The sequence below is a fragment of the Suricata suricatta genome, chromosome 1, assembly GCF_006229205.1.
Source record: "Suricata suricatta isolate VVHF042 chromosome 1, meerkat_22Aug2017_6uvM2_HiC, whole genome shotgun sequence".
Classification (NCBI taxonomy): domain Eukaryota; kingdom Metazoa; phylum Chordata; class Mammalia; order Carnivora; family Herpestidae; genus Suricata; species Suricata suricatta.
This window is the reverse complement of record NC_043700.1, coordinates 142470773-142487392: the sequence shown is the minus strand read 5'-3', so window position 1 is coordinate 142487392 and position 16620 is coordinate 142470773. Positions and strand designations below refer to the sequence as shown.

Here is a 16620-nt window from a genome sequence, read left to right as displayed (position 1 = left end):
GGGTGTCCACTTAAGATTAGTGGACCAGGGGCACTTGGGTGACTCGGTTGGTTAAGCATCGGACTTCAGCTCAGATCATGATCTCACGGTTCAAGCTCCATGTCTGGCTTGGTGCTGACAGTTCAGAGCCTGAAGACTGCTTTGAATTCTGTCTCTTTCTCCCTCTTTCTCTCTCTCTGCCCTTCCCCCACTTGCGCTCTGCCTCTCTCTCTCAAAAATAAAACAAAAATTTAAAAAAATTAAAAATAATGCTAGAAAATAAATCCTGATAATAATTACTCAAAAAAAGAAGGAAGAACATCTTCAGTTTGCTTGCATCATTGCATCCCCCAGACTCACACTGCTTAACACCAAAACGGAATGAGCCGGCTAGAAAGATTCCCCTCCCACCACTGGAAAAGTGAATGCAGGGTGGATGACCAACTTCTGTAGGCACTGAAGGGCACTAGAAGAAGAACCCAGGTAGTTTTCACCGCACCCAGAGACCAGCAGCTATCGGATATATAGAGAGAACCGGAAACAAGAACAGGGGCTACCAGTAACAGCCATGCAGTGGGCATGACCACAATGACCTGCTCTACAGAAGACCCCAGTGTCTCTTGCCACTAAAGAAACCAACAGCCAGTGGCGCCTCTACGGAGCCCCCACAGATTCCACCAGTTTTAGGCTCACAGACACACATGTTTACAGACACTACCACCTAATCTTTCCCAGTCCCTCCTCCACACTCTGCCAAAACCTGGGATCCAAAAGGCAGGCAGATAGCCCAGGCTTCTGCTACTGCACAAGTGCTAAATGCCAGTCTAGACCCCAAAGGTGGACCCATAGCACCATGTGCACGCTTTGGCACTACTTCTCCAGCCATACATCTGTATGCCACTGGCCTGAATTCTGTCACTGCCCTCCAGCACTGAATGCACACCCATGGTGACATCCTACAGCCATAGAAGTGCACACAGAAAAAAATCCCACAACTGCTTGTGGGCCTGAATCCAGCCCTCTCTCCAGTCATTGGTCTACACCTCTGGATTCACATGTGTTAGCCGCTTTAATTGTACACGTGCATGAACCTTTATAAAGCTATCAGTTTCTCAGCAAAGGCATTGCAGGTCAGGTAAGTACAATGATATATTCAAAGTGCTAAAAGACAGAAAAAAAAAAACCCCACCAACAAAGAATACTTTTCTAAGCAAAGTTGTCTTCAGAAATGAAGGCAATATAAAGACCTTCCTAACACACAAAAAGAATTTCACACCTCTAGACCTGCCTTACAGGAAATGCTAAAGAGAGTTCTTCAAGCTGAAATGAAAGGATAGTAATTAGTACCATAAAAACATGTAAAAATATACAACACACTGGTAAACCCAAGTATATATAGTTAGATTCAGAATAAATAGTGAAATAAGGTGGTGTGTTAACCACATACCTCTAGTATAAAAATTTGAAAACAAAGGTATTTAAAAGAACAATAACTATAAGGATACCTGGGTGGCTCGGTCAGGTAAGTATCTGCGATCAGCTCAGGCTGGGATCTCACGGTTTGTCTGTTCAAGGTCTGCAGGAGGCACTCTGCTATCAGCATCAAATCTGCTTTGGATCATCTGCCCCTCTTCTCTCTCTGCCCTTCCCCTACTCATGCTCCCTCTCTCAAAAATAAATAAACATTAAGAATTAAAAGAGCAATAACTATAAAAATACTAATAAATACACAATATAAAAGATGTAATTTTTGACAAAAAAAACAAATGTAGAGAAGAATAAGAGGGTAGAGTTTCTATGTGTGATCAAAGTTAAGATGTCATTAGCTGAAAGCAAATTTTTATCTCGCTAACAGGTTTCAAGTAAGCTTTGGGATAACCAAAACAACAACAAGATAAAGAGAAGGGAATCAAAGAAAATCATCAATTCACAAAGACAGCAAGAGGTAAAAACAAAGGAACCACAGATCAGTTAGAAAACAATGAACAGGACGGCAAGAGAGAAAGTTCTTACAAAAGGCATAGTATGCTGAACGGATTAAAAAAACAAAAACAAACCTACAAACAACAATAACAACAACAACAACAACAACAAAACAAAAACCCAAGACCCAACTATAAAAAACTCACTTCAGCTTCGAGGACACACACACATACATACACACATACCCAACACTGGAGCCACTAAGTATATTAAGCAAATTCTAACAATGTGAAGGGAGTAATAGATAGCAATACAATAACAGTAAGACACTTCGATTCCTCACTTCCAACAATGGGTTAATCATCCAGACAGCAAATCAACAAAGGAAATGTTTGACTTGAACCATATTTTAGACCAAATACACCTAAGATATATACAAAAGTTTCCATCTAACAGAAGCAGGGCATATATTCTTCTTAAGTGCACATGGAACATTTTCAAAGGGAGATTAGGGGCGCCTGGGTGGCTCAGTCGGTTAAGCCTCCGACTTCGCCTCAGGTCAGATCTCACGTTTGTGGGTTCGAGTCCCGCGTCAGGCTCTGTGCTGGCAGTTAGCTCAGAGCCCGGAGCCTGCTTCAGGTTCTGCGTCTCCTTCTCTCTCTGCCCCTCCCCCTCTCATGCTCTGTCTCTCTCTGTATCAAAAATAAATAAAACATTAAGAAAAAAAATTTTTAAAAACAAAAAAAACCAAAGGGAGATTATATGTTAGGTAACAAAACAAATATTAATGAATTTAAAAATTCATAACAAGTTTTTTTTCTGATCAAAATAGCTTGAAACTGGAAATTAATAACAAAAAGAGCTCTGGAAAATCTACAATATATGAAAATTACACACACCCCTGAAAAACCAATGGGTCAGAGAAGAAACAAAAAGGGAAACCAAAAAATACAACAACAACAAAAAATGAAAACACAACAAAATAAAACTTATGCACCAGACACAGGGCTAACAGGGACTTTCATAGCGATAAATGCCTACATTAAATAAAAGGAAAGATCTCATAAAACCTAGTTTTAAACCTCAAGGAACTAAAAAGTAACTAAACCCAAAGTTAGCAAAAGGAAGGTCAGAGAAGAAATAGATCATAGAATAAAAAATAGAAAAGATGATAATAACAGGTATTTTTTGAAAAGATATACAAAAATTGATAAATCTTCAGGTGGACTTACCAAGAAAAAAATAAAGGGAGTACTTCCATATGTAAAATCAGAAATGAAAGAAGAGATGTTACAACTTATTACAGAAATTCAAAAGATCATAACAACCTACTATGAATAATTATAACAATGGTATTACCTAGAAGAAACTGATAAATATCTAGACACATGCAACTTACCACATTTGAATCATGAAAATATAAACTTGACCAATAAACAAGAGATAGAATCAGCAATCAAAAATTTCCCAACAAAGAAAACCTCAGGACTAAGCAGCTTCACTGGTGAATTCTAAACATTTAAAGAATTAATGCTAATCTGTCTCAAAATCTTCCAAAAATATCAAGAAGGAAGACTTTCAAAATAATTTATGAGGCTAGCATCACCCTAATACCAAAGCAAGGTAAGCATACTACAAGAAAATAAAACTATGGACCAACATCTCCAATAAATATAGATGTAAAAAGTCTCAACCAAATAGTAGTAAATCAAATTCAACAGCACATCAAAAAGGTCATCACTATCAAAGGGGATTTATCCCTGTGATTCAAGAATAGTTCCACATATACAAATCAACAAATGTGATATACATTAATAGACTGAAAGACAAAAATTATAAGATCATCTCAATGGATGCAGTAAAAGATTACATTCAATACCCTGTCTTGATAAAACTCTCAACAAATTGGGTATAGAATAAAAATACCTCAACATATTGAAAAACATATATGACATGCCAACTAATATAATCAATGATGATAGGTTGTAGGCTTTCTGTCTGAGATTAGAAACGAGACAAAGCTGCCCACTCTTGCCAATTTTATTCAACGTAGACCTTTAAGTCCTAACGAGAACGATTAGGTGAGAAAAAAGAAGGGCATCCAAATTAGAAAGGAAAATTTAAATTGTATGTTTGCTGATGACATGATCCTTTATGTAGATAATACTAAAAATGCCACCAGAAAAACTGATAAAAATAATAAACTCAGTATAGTTTTAGGATACAAAATCAACATACAAAAATCATTGGTGTATCTATATAACAACAATAAACTGTCTGAAAGAGGTATCTATCTATCTATTATCTATCCATCTATCATCTATTAAATCTCATTTACCAAAGCATCAAAAATAATGAGCTACTTAAGAATACATCTACCCTATGGGGAGAAAGATCTCAACTCTGAAAAATACAAGAGGATAAAGAGAAGAAAACACAAATAGATATTTTGTGTTCATGGATCATAAGTGTTAATATTATTATTTAATAAATGGATCATAAGTGTTAATATTATTTAAAATAAAAATACTACCCAAGTCTATAGATTGAATGCAATCTCTATCAAAATCTCAATGACGTTTTACACAGAAATTCAAATGGAACCACCAAAGACTCTGATATGTAATACAATTTTAAGAACAAAGTTGTAGACATCACATCTCTTGGTTTCAAATTATTCTACAATAATTAATTACTATAGTAATCAACACAGTATGGTATAGGAATAAAAGCAGACACACAGACCCATGGAACAGAATAAAAAGCCCAGCCATAAATATGTGGTCAATTAATAGTGGACAGGTGAGCCAAGAATACTCAGGAAAGGACAGTATCTTCATTATATGGTATTAGGAAAACTGGAGTTTCACATGCAAGAAAACATGTTCGACAATCTAATGCTGAAATCAGATATAAGCTTCAAAGACAAATTTATTTTCAAAGGCTTGTTCCAGTTTCATGGGGCTAGCATGAGGAGTATAAATTTGGGCAAATATATACTTTGAATTCACTCATGTAGCAAATGCTACTCTTCTCCATTTAGAAGCATTTGCGATGGATGATGGAGGGGCCAGACCCATCATACTCCTACTTGCTGATCCCCATCTGCTGGTAAGTAGACAGCTGGATGGAGACCTTGGTCCACATAGAGTACTTAAGTTCAGGAGTCACAATGATCTTGATTTTCATCAGGGTGGGCTGTGATCTTCTGCATCCTGTAGACAATGCCTGGGCATATGATGGTCCCACCAGAAAGCACCATGTTAGCATAGTAGTCCTTTCAGATATCACTGTCACACTTCATGATGGAGTTGAAGGTGGTCTGGTGTACACCACAGGACTCCATACCCAGAAAGGAAGGCTGGAGGGGCACTAATGACAGTGGAATTGCTCATTGCTAATGGTAATCATGTGCCCATCGGGCAGCTCATAGCTCTTCTCCAGGAAGGATGAAGGAGTGGCAGTGGCCATCTACTGCTCAAAATTCAGGGTGACATAACAGAGCTTCTCCTTGATGTCACTCACAGTTTCCCATTCTGTGCTGGTGATGAAACTTGAGTCAAGCTCCTGAGAATCTTCATGAGGTAGTCCATCAGGTACCAGCCAGCCAGGTCCAGATGCAGGATGGGATTGAGCAGGGCATACCCTTCATAGATGGGCACAGAGTGAGTGACCCCATCCCCAGAGCCTATGACAGTACCAGTGGTGTGGCCAGAAGCATACAGAGATGGAGCAGCCTGGATGGCCATGTACATGGGTGGGGTGTTGATGGTCTGAAACATGATCTGAGTCATCTTTTCATGCTTAGCCTTTGGGTTCAGGGGGGGCCTCTGTCAGCAGCATGAAGTGCTCCTCAGGAGCCACACACAGTTCATTGTACAAGATATGGTACCAGATCTTTTCCATGTCATTCCAGTTGGTAACGGTGCCATGCTCAGTGGGGTACTTGAGGATCAGGATGCTTGATTTGGGCCTCATCACCTATGTAGGAGTCCTTCTGACCCCTGCCCACGATAATGTCCTGGTGTAGGGGGACCCAACCATAGGCGGGGGAAATATGCTGGGTGTACCATCCTCAGCAAAGCCTGCCTTGCGCTTGTCAGAGCCATTGTCTATGATGAGCCTAGCAATCTCGTCCGTGATTGAGATTGGTGGTGGTGTTGGCAGTGAATGCAGACAACAGGCAGTGGGAGATGGTGGAGTCCAGGTTGGCTACAGTGAGTAAGACTTCCAGGTTTCTTTTAATGGAATCATGGCTACTTAGTCTACCATCCTGTTGGTAAAAATATCAATGAGAGAAAAAACAGGCTGGCATCCTGTTTTAAATATTAAATATGTTTTAAGTATTTTCATACTTGGTGCCATCTTCTTTCATAACATAAAATCCTCCACCTTCATGCTTTTCCCAAACTTGAGATTATACAATCTTTGCCCTGTGAAGAATGTCCTTTGTGTATAAATGATACTGCTTCCTTAAAGGTCATTTGTGAGTGGTAAACTCCCCTAAGGAACTCCAAGTTATGCTGTTTGTGCAGTTGGTTCTCTGAGAGTTCTTCTGTTTCATTCTTATCCTTCATCTTCAAGATGACAAGATGCCTTCACAAGTATCTCCTTATAATTTATGTAAATTATTTAGTATGTTGGTTTTCTACTGCCATCCAAACACATTACCACAAATTTAGCAGCTAAAACAACACACATTTGTTATTTTACATTTTTAAAAAAAATTTAATGTTTTATTTATTTTTGAGAGAGAGAGAGAGAGAGAGAGAGCGAGCATGCGAGCCAGGGAGGGTCAGAGAGAGAGGGAAACACAAAATCTGAACACAGGCTCCAGGCTCTGAGCTGTCAGCACAGGGCCTGATGCGGGGCTCAAACCCATGAACCGCAAGATCATGATCTGAGCCAAAGCCCAAAGATGAACCAACTGAGCCACCCAGCCGCCCCTGTTATTTTACATTTCTTTGGGTCAAAAGTCCCACACAGATTTCAGCATGTCAACAGAGCTGTGCTTCCCCCACCCCATTGCTCTAGGGGAAACTTGTTTCCATGCCTTTTCTAGCTTTAAGAGATTTACACATCTCTTAGCTTGTGCTCTCCTTCCCTCATCTGCAAAGCCAGCACCATTTCAATTCTTGGACCTTTCTTCATTGTCATATCTTTCTCTAAGGAAAGGAACCTTTCTCAAGGTTCCTGCTTTTAAGGACTCAGTCCTTAAAATTAGATTAGATTCAGTCAACTCGATAATCCAGAATAATATCGCATCTCAAAATACATATCCCTACTCACATTTGAAAAAGCCCTTTGAGTCTTTGCCATGTAAAGTAACAATAACACATCCCAGGAATTGTGTTTAGGACACTTTTCAGGGTTTATTATTCTGCCTACCACATTCACCATGACATCTTCCAAATATGGGGATGTACTAAGATTTCAAGTAATATAAAAGCAGATGGAGCATTCCACACATACACCCAAAAAAGTGAATCACATTCAACTTATGTATTTATTAATAACCTCACAAGTTTCTATGTACCAGTATGACAAATTTCCTCCTGATCAAATGCACTCAATATAACTTAATATTTGATTTAAAATAAAACATCAATATTTTATAAGAAAGCCAAAGATTGCTCAACTAGTGTTTTAAAAATGGTATATTTGGAAACAAACACATTTATATCCTCATCTTAGAAATCATTAGAATAAATGAAGATATAAATTATAATAAAATGATCAAAGGGAAGGCTGGCTGCATCTGGCTCTTTGCCTTAGAAGCTCAGGGATGCCTTTCTTTCCATTTTCAGGGATAATCAGTCCCTCGGGGACTGTCTTATGCTAACTAAAGAGTGGAAACCAGAGGAAAAAAACAGATTGCAATTTTATTAATTAAAGTGAGAAATAAAGTTGTCACAAGCCCCCAAATTCAAAACTTATGTCAGATCAAGCAGCACTTCAGACTGTAGCTCTGCTACATGGAAATCATTATCAATAGCCACTTTATTGCAGTGACCCAAGAAATAAATTTCCCAATGGTAGAATACTCATATAAAATATAAGCAACTCTTCTTAATTTTACTGTAGGATACCCAGCTGGGATTCCCAACACCAACACAGGTAAGTTTAAAATGAAAAGAAAAGGTTTGAAAATAATTAAAATCATTGGCTCCAAACTGTCATATCTTCCTTCAGTTCAAATGTCTTTAAGAGAGAAATATTCAAATGGTCTCACCTACATGTAAGGAAGGGTGAGAAAATTAGTCCTTGTCTGTCTGGGCACAGCATGTTAGAGCCAGCATGGGCAAGGAGAAACATGGAAAGATAGATGTGTAAATTAATGAAATCTGAGCATCTCTCTCATCCTGCTTGTAATCTGTAGTCTTCCCTTCCTTTTTAATCACCTGCCTTGTTGTCAGTTACATTGAGGGGTTTAAAACCTCTTTGTCATAACATATCCTGCAGAAACATTTCTTGTGGTTTGCACCTTTCAGAGCACAGTGTCTGAAGAAACATGGTTAAGATGAGATTTTAATTTTTCATCTGCTGATTTTTTTCTTAAGAACAGACTTACACGTGCGCATGCTTGTCAGTAAGGAAATGCAAATGAGTTAGCTTCAGCTAATTCTGTTAGACTGCTTATTGATCTAGTAAGAAAACTAAGAAATGTTTTCCATTTTGAAGTATCAAAACTATCTTCAGTTTTATGGTATACAGTTCTTCTAAGGTACTAATTCGCAATGGTTTCTTTATCCCTAAAGGATTTTAGTCTCTGTCTTTGAAGACTTCTCTGCTTTTCCCCACTTTGGATTAGTGGTAGTTGAATCAGTGTTAACTTCTTATACTTTGAGTCTATCTTTGTAAAAGATCTCACAATTAACCCCTAAAATTATAGAAATAGAATTTCTAAGGCTTATAAGGGTTTCTTCCCTCTTGCAGACTTGCCAACTTTGCAGAATTGGTTTTTAAAATATATAGGTGCTAATCAAAGCAGTTGGAAGGAACAAAGTATATGATGCTACTACTGGCAAAGCTTTTTTTTTTTTAATTTTTTAAAATGTTTGTTTTTGAGAGAGAGAGTGTGTGAGCAAGTGAGCACAAACAGGGGAGGGGTAGAGTGAAAGGGAGACACAAAATCCAAAGCAGGCTCCAGGCTCGGAGCTGTCAGCACAGAGTCCAATGCAGAGCTTAAACTCATGAACTGTGAGATCATGACCTGAGCGGAAGTTGGATGCTTAACTGACTGAGCCATCCAGGCGCCCCTAGGCAAAGCTTTTAATGCAGGTCTAAGCAGGCCTTTAATTTTTGCAAAGTACTGTGCTCATCTGTGATAACAAAAAATGCCCAGGTTTTTTTTAATAAATGCATTTTTTCTTAATTAGTTTGTGCACTCTTTTGGAATAAGATTTGGAAATGTGTGAGGCACTTGGGAAATTTATCATTTATACCTCAGAGAAACCAGAACAGTGTAAGACACAGAAATGTTTTCATACAATTGTTTTTAATCTTACTTTGGGGAAAATGAGTACACACTTGGGAAACTCAATAGAAGAGTTAAATGTTTCAGATGATGGTGGGCTTTCTATTTATCATGATTGCTTGGGGGAATGAGTTACTTTGAAGCACATGAAAGCATCATTATATCTAATCCTGGATAACTTCTAAAAATAAAGGACCATTATTTGTGGTTCAAATGCTCATTTCTAAGCAATAAAACTGGATTTGAAAACTGCTATAGTGTTCAAATAAATGAGCAATATTTTTGAGCTTTTCTTTATTGCCCTCTTCTCCATGACCAAATGTCCTTCTTCCGGAATCTCAGTTGATTCTCATTTTCCTCCCAGAAGTAATCTCTTCTTTGTTTCTAGCGTCTTTGGTTTTTTATATATATTTTTTTCAGTATTACCTAAGGTCTGTTTTAGAAATGAGGTAGAAAATTTGAAGAAGCATGAATCAAACAAAAGTTATGGTGTCAGAGAAAATGAGATGATTTTGCACTTTCCTGAAATCTAAAAGCAGTTTATAACTCTTTCTATTGTAGCATTCTGAATTTGATCACTTAATTACAATGCAATGTTCTTATAAAAGGCCCATTAACCAAAAAGAAAGACCAAACGAGTTTGAGTAGTGTTCATTCAAAACTTTAGAAGGATAATTAAAATGAATGAATCACTACAAATCATTCTAACCCTGAATTTGCTCAGACCCTTCTCTTGACATATTAACAGACTGGCACAAAAAAGCAGCCTGTTTCCAAAAAAAAATTTCCTCCTCTTCTCTTCAGGATCTCTATTTATATTCTCACATTTAACTTGCCTAATCAAATAAATTAGAATTAAATTGTAAATGTAACTTATTCTCTGCCCAGAAAAGATGAACACCATTTAAAACATGTTCACTGCTTTAGCACATTATGTAATAAATGTGGTTTAAAAATTAAATTGATGCACATTCTCTAAATAAACTTTTAGAGAAGGAATAAATATTCTCTTTTTCCCCTAATAAATTTTTCTTAATTTTTCAATACAGTTCAACCTACATTCTTCAACTCAGTTTGTTCAATGAAGAATGGAGCTGCATATATTCAGGCAACATCTATAATAATTTATAATTTTCTTTAGAGGCACAGATCTAATGCAGTAGGAAATGAAACATTGATGTATCATCTGTTCCACACTTTCTGGTAACACAACCATTTCTGGGATTTCTATTGACACTTTTCATAAAAACAAAGTATTTAGTTTGTTTATAAAGAACTCAGAAAATCTAGACTGATATTCCAAAGAGTTAAACATTTCTGTCCTACAGTTGAACAGTAACAGAAATCTTTGTATCTGCGACGTCAAGTAGTTTAAAATATTTTATAACTCACATGACTATGAAATATTGAGAATATTTCATGTTTTCTTTTAAAATTCTATACTAAAGGTTGTCTACTCAAAGACTGAAAGTGATAGGAATGATTGCTACTCCACATCTACTGCAGGAAACTGTCAAAGGAGACATTCTTTTAACTTACAAAAGAGTTATGAAGATTTTAGTGCTAAATGGTACCCTTACTAAACCAGCATCTTCATCATTAAGATAACAACACATGGCCCAGAGAATTTAATGATTTTACCAAAACTTTGTTACATCTCAAGCCTCTTACTTCTTACAAAGAATTAAAACATTCAGCCACTTGGCTTTAATATCCACTGGGAAACTGGAAATAACATTTTTACCTCCTGTATTCCCTTTGCTCATACCTCCTACAAGTTAGGCAAGCTGTATATTGATAATCAACCATTTCTCACAGAGGCTGTAGTTTATAAACAGCATTATCACCTGTGAAGTGATATCAAAGACCTGTGCTACCTCTTCTATAGCCTAAGGGGTAAAAAAGCTGCTGACAATAGAAAAGATAAAAATAAAGTATGAATGGCAAAACCATAATCTTAAAAATTAGCGTGCTCATCTTTCCCACTGCAAAGAATTCCTTCCCAAAGTTAAAAAACCATGTCTATAAAAGTAATATTATCTCAGGGAAAAAATATCCTAACACCTGGCAAATACCTGTCTTTCCTACTTAAATAGTATCTAACAAACCAAGAAGTCTGGCCAGCCCGTCAGCATTTGATAGAAGACTTAACCAGAGCTTCTCTCTTTAATTAAAACAAAAAATTAGCCTGTTATTTGTATACTACCATATAATCGGTGCTTCCTAAGGGGCAGTAGACATTCTTCCAGGAACTTTCTTTGTATCAGCTTGTCACATTTTCCTAAACAACCTTAATAAATAGAACTATTATTGTTTCTATTTTGTGAATAAGAGGAAGGAAGCTAAGACACAATTAGCTGAATCTCAGGTACCACACAGCATCAACTCTCCTGGACACAGCTTAAACTCTCTCAATCTTTGGTGAACAAATAAATGAATTCTATAATCTGACATCAATTACACAGATCTAGCCACCATTAATAATGCTCAACAATATTAATAAGCATGCTATAAATGCTTATTGATTACTATTGCTTAGGTAACAACATATATTTTCCTTCTTAATTAAATACTAAAGAAAGGAAAGGCTGTATCCAGTTTATCCAGCCTATCCAGTTCTTTTTAGGACATTTCAACTTTTGAAGAAGGCATGAAGAAATACTATGTAGAAGTCTATATTTATACACTTGATATTTTCATATAGATACATCTATGTGTGTGTATATGTATACAGAGAGCAAGAGAAAGAGATTCCAAATAGTTAATCTGCACTAAGAGTATATCACTGCTTTAGGGATAATGTACAATTGTGTGGTCTTTTCCCCTCTGTGTCTGAATCATCTTTTATTATTGGATAAAAGATTGATTTGGCTGGAGTTAGACAAACCCAGGTGGCTCCCTGATGCTTATCGTGTGCACATATTGCCTAGCACCTGCTGAATATTACTTCATTCTGTTCTTTTCTGTAATAGCCCTTTATCCACAAAATTAATAGTGTACCCAGAGGTGTACAAATGGAAACTAAACACACATTATTTCAAATTGCTATTATTTCTTTCAGATTGGCTTGAAGGCATTTCACCATTTTGAGACCCAAAACTGGTACATTTGTCTGGTAACATGGTCAAGCAGAGTTATAATTTTCTCTCTAATATCTGGTACAGTTACAGTTGCCTTATAAAATATGCATGCCTTTGAGTGAAGAGATTCTAAATGGTAAATATAAATGACTTTTGTGTGGTTTACTCTTTCTTGTTATGACTCTTAAAGTGCTCTATTAATATAGATTTATTAATATGGCATGGGTTGAGTACACAGAAATGAGACTTGTCTGCACTTCAGAATGAAAAGAAAAAGGCTATAAAATGTAATCAGTGTTTATAGTATGTGTTTGTATGTGTGATTCACTGAAAATCCACACAAATACAGGATTTACAAGAGATTCTGTGTAAGGAATAAAGATGAGTTTGGATACCCTTCAGGCAATTGAGTTCAACACATATAAAGTTAACCTACTAGGGGCGCCTGGCTGGCTCAGTCGATTAAGCCTCCAGCTTCAGCTCAGGTCATGATCTCATGGTTCGTGGGTTCAAGCCCCACGTAGGGCTCTGTGCTGACACACCTAGCTCAGAGCCTGGAGCCTGCTTTGGATTCTGTGTCTCCCTCTCTCTCTGACCCTCCCCTGCTCGCACTGTCTCTCTCTGTTTCTAAGAAACATTAAAAAAAAAAGTTAACCTACTAAAAATTTAATTTATATAATCTGTTACTAATTACAAATTACAGTAATATAAAGATTATAAATTGAAGTAAACAATCTATAACTAACATTATAATCTGTTATTAATTTACCTTAAATACTTAATGAGTTTCTTTTATAATTCTGATACTAGATTTCTGTGACAAACATGAAAGATAATGTTCCTCAAATAGTTATTCATCTGTGGAGAGATGGGAATATATAAACAGATAAAAAAGAAAATATAAGCAGATAATCAGGTGGGAGTGTATAAACAGATAAAGAAAATATAAACAGAGATAATCTGATTAGGAGAGCCTAGGAAGTTCTAGTATTCTGTGTAATACTCTAGTGTAAATAAGATTATAACTCAGATTATTCAGTCTATCAAAAAAGTCATCAAGGAATTGATGATATTCAGACAAAGCTAACCAGGCAACATAACAACCCCTTAACCAAATCATCACAAGTTTAGGAAATCATGATCTCTTAGATATACTTTGGGTTGCTTTTTATGAGATAGATTTTTATATCTTTGTTTCCCTATGTGCTACTTTTATTCATTTTAAGTAAAATTTCTTTAAAAAGGAGAAAAAAACAAGCATAGTGCTTGTGTGAGTTAATAAAAACCTTGTTAATAAATGTTTGCATGCTCCTCCAGTGTTATATCATGCTAATATTCCTAAACACTGAATACCAAGCTATTCAAGTAATAAGCAGTCATCTAGCAGGATCCTAATTAGTTTGTGACTTCCCTACAACCGAGATACAACAGTTGAGAAGGAAGCACCTGCTGAACCCCGGGATGAGGAGGGATCTGTGCTTTGGCGCATCTCCAATATTTAATTAACCTGTCATCTTTTATTATGTCTCTGCAAAGCATCTAAATCTTGTACAAGTTTAACATGCTAAAAATATTTTGAAACCCAACCTGGCATTGATTTCAGGTTAGTCCTATATGGGCACTGTATTATTTTGGTAAATTACAATGTTTTCCAGCTTGTGAGAATGTTTTGTCCTCTTTATGGTTAACGTTTAGGCAAGTCCAACTCACAGCAATTTTAAATAGATTAAGGAAAGCAAAACTCAGAAGAACATGATTCTACTTCACTTACACATTACATTTGTAATTATTCTTTTCAGTTAGGCTCAAAACTCAGAAGTTAACTACATTGAGCAATGTTTTGCCTAAAAGAGCCCAAACCACAACACAAGTATAGTCAGAATGATGACACAGCATACTTTAATTATATAATTTGAGGTGGGCCCTGTACCCAAGAAATCTATTTCACTAGAAGTCATGTGTGTGTGTGTGTGTGTGTGTGTGTGCATGCGTGCGTGTGTGTGTGTGTGTGTGTGTGTGTGTGTAATTACCATTTAAAACAACTACTCTATTTCAGGAATTGCTCATGAGTATAGAACCCTAAATTAAGTTTGGATTCAGGGTGTGACATGATACTTAACTCAGATATGACACTTTTAACTAAAGTGATTTGCAAAGCACATTTATAATTTGTATTAGCCTCTCTAAAGTTGTCTACCTATTTGTGAATATTCTTTTAATAAAGCATGTTTAGAATAATATTTCCCTAGCCACAATATTTTCTTTTTTAATTTTTTAATGTTTGTTTATTTTTGAGAGATGAAGAGAGAGAAACAGAGCATGAACAGAGGAGGGGCAGAGAGAGAGGTAGAAACAAAATTCAAAGTGGTCTCAAGGCTCTGAACTGTCAGCACAGAGCCTGCCATGGGGCCCAAACCAACAAACTGAGATCATGAGCTGAACCAAAGACTGAGCCACTCAGGTACCCCTAGCCACAATATTTTCTTAGCCAAAGGTTTTTTTATTCATTGAAATTTCTATCAATTATTCTAAGGTAATAGTCCATTGAAAAGAATTAATTTCTATTTGCTATCCTAGAACCAGTAGATGACAAGGAGAGAAAATTGGTTGCAGCCCTTTCTAAAAGAGACAGTTACTCTCCATATTTCATAAGAGACTTGTTCCTAACCCATGAATGTGTAAATTTTCACTCTGCAGAATACACTTATGTTAAACAGAGCATTGGTAGATAATTGGCAGGTAAAAGCTCATAAGTCTTTCAAAATGTAAAAGATAACCTATTATGATCTGAGTTTTATGAGGGTAAATTGTTTGATTTTTCTTTCTTAAAGCTAGAGTAATGACTACTATAGAATTAAAAATACGCCTAAATGTATGGTTCACCTAATTAATGTCACATATAAAAAGAAAAACAAAAGAAAAGGAGGATGAATAAATCCATTTACCTATGAAATTTTACAAGAACAAAAGTTCCTAAGTTCTATAATTGCCAGTGTCAACACATTGAAAATGTAACATACAAATCTATTTCTTTTTTTTAATTTTTTATATATTTTTTCTGTTTTTTATTTATTTTTGAGAGAGAGACAGAGACAACACGAACAGGGGAGGATCTGAGAGAGAGGGAGACACAGAATCCAAAACAGACTCCAGGCTCTGAGCTAGCTGTCAGCACAGAGCCCCACACGGGGCTCGAACCCATGAACTGTGAGATCATGACCTGAGCCTAAGCCAGGCGCTTAACCGACTGAGCCACCCAGGCGCCCCTACAAATCTGTTTCTGACTTAGGAGTCAGATTTTTCCAATTTTAAGATGTGACTCAGTAGGACTGTGACTCCCAGAAGTTACAATTCAATATTTAAGCAGTAAATTACTAGATTACTGCTCCAAAATGACTGAAAAACTATGTAACTGTTCCAACTTCATCTTGGCACTAGAGTGAACAATCTGAGGTTTCAAAAGTTTTGACTTGTGGCAAAATTTTAAACTGCAAATGTACTATCATTTTTCTGGATTCTTTTTACCTCTTTCAAGTATCTTTTGCCTAAAACAATATGAATGATATGCCACCACAAATTAATACAATGCTTTGTTCATCAGTGTTTCCAGTGTAGAAGATTTTTATAAACCAAATACATGATACAATAGATGGCTAAACAATAGAAGTTATTTGACACTAAATACTTAAGTATATTAATTCTATTTATTAAATGTCTATATTTTATGGACATTAGAAATAGCTAATTTTGATCTTCAGTAACGTGAATCTATTAATCAATTCCACTGACATTTCTCAGATAGATAATTTTTCAGTAGACTTTCAAATATTCCAACAGGTTAAGGCCAAATGTGATGTACATAGTATGTGAACAATAAATATTTTTGAGTGACTAAATGTAAGAATCATAAGTGGATATTCAGGATTTATCCTCACTTCAATAAAACCCATAGCAGGTTTATTTCATTACACATGATGGAATCTGGTTTATTATATTGAGATAGAAATCTCAATTGGCTATAGGAATACAGGAAGAGAAAAGTAATATGGTACAAATCAAAGTTATGCCTCAAAATGTGGTCATATAATAATATATAATAAGGTTCCCTCAAAAACAATAGATCTCAAAATAGACACAAGTACTGATAGACTGTATCTAACC

General features: G+C 36.2%; 1 pseudogene; it reads right to left on the bottom strand.

Annotated features, from left to right (window-relative positions):
- Positions 1 to 4989: 4989 nt before the first annotated feature.
- Positions 4990 to 16620, bottom strand: part of LOC115301966 — a 105185-nt pseudogene continuing 93554 nt past the window's right edge.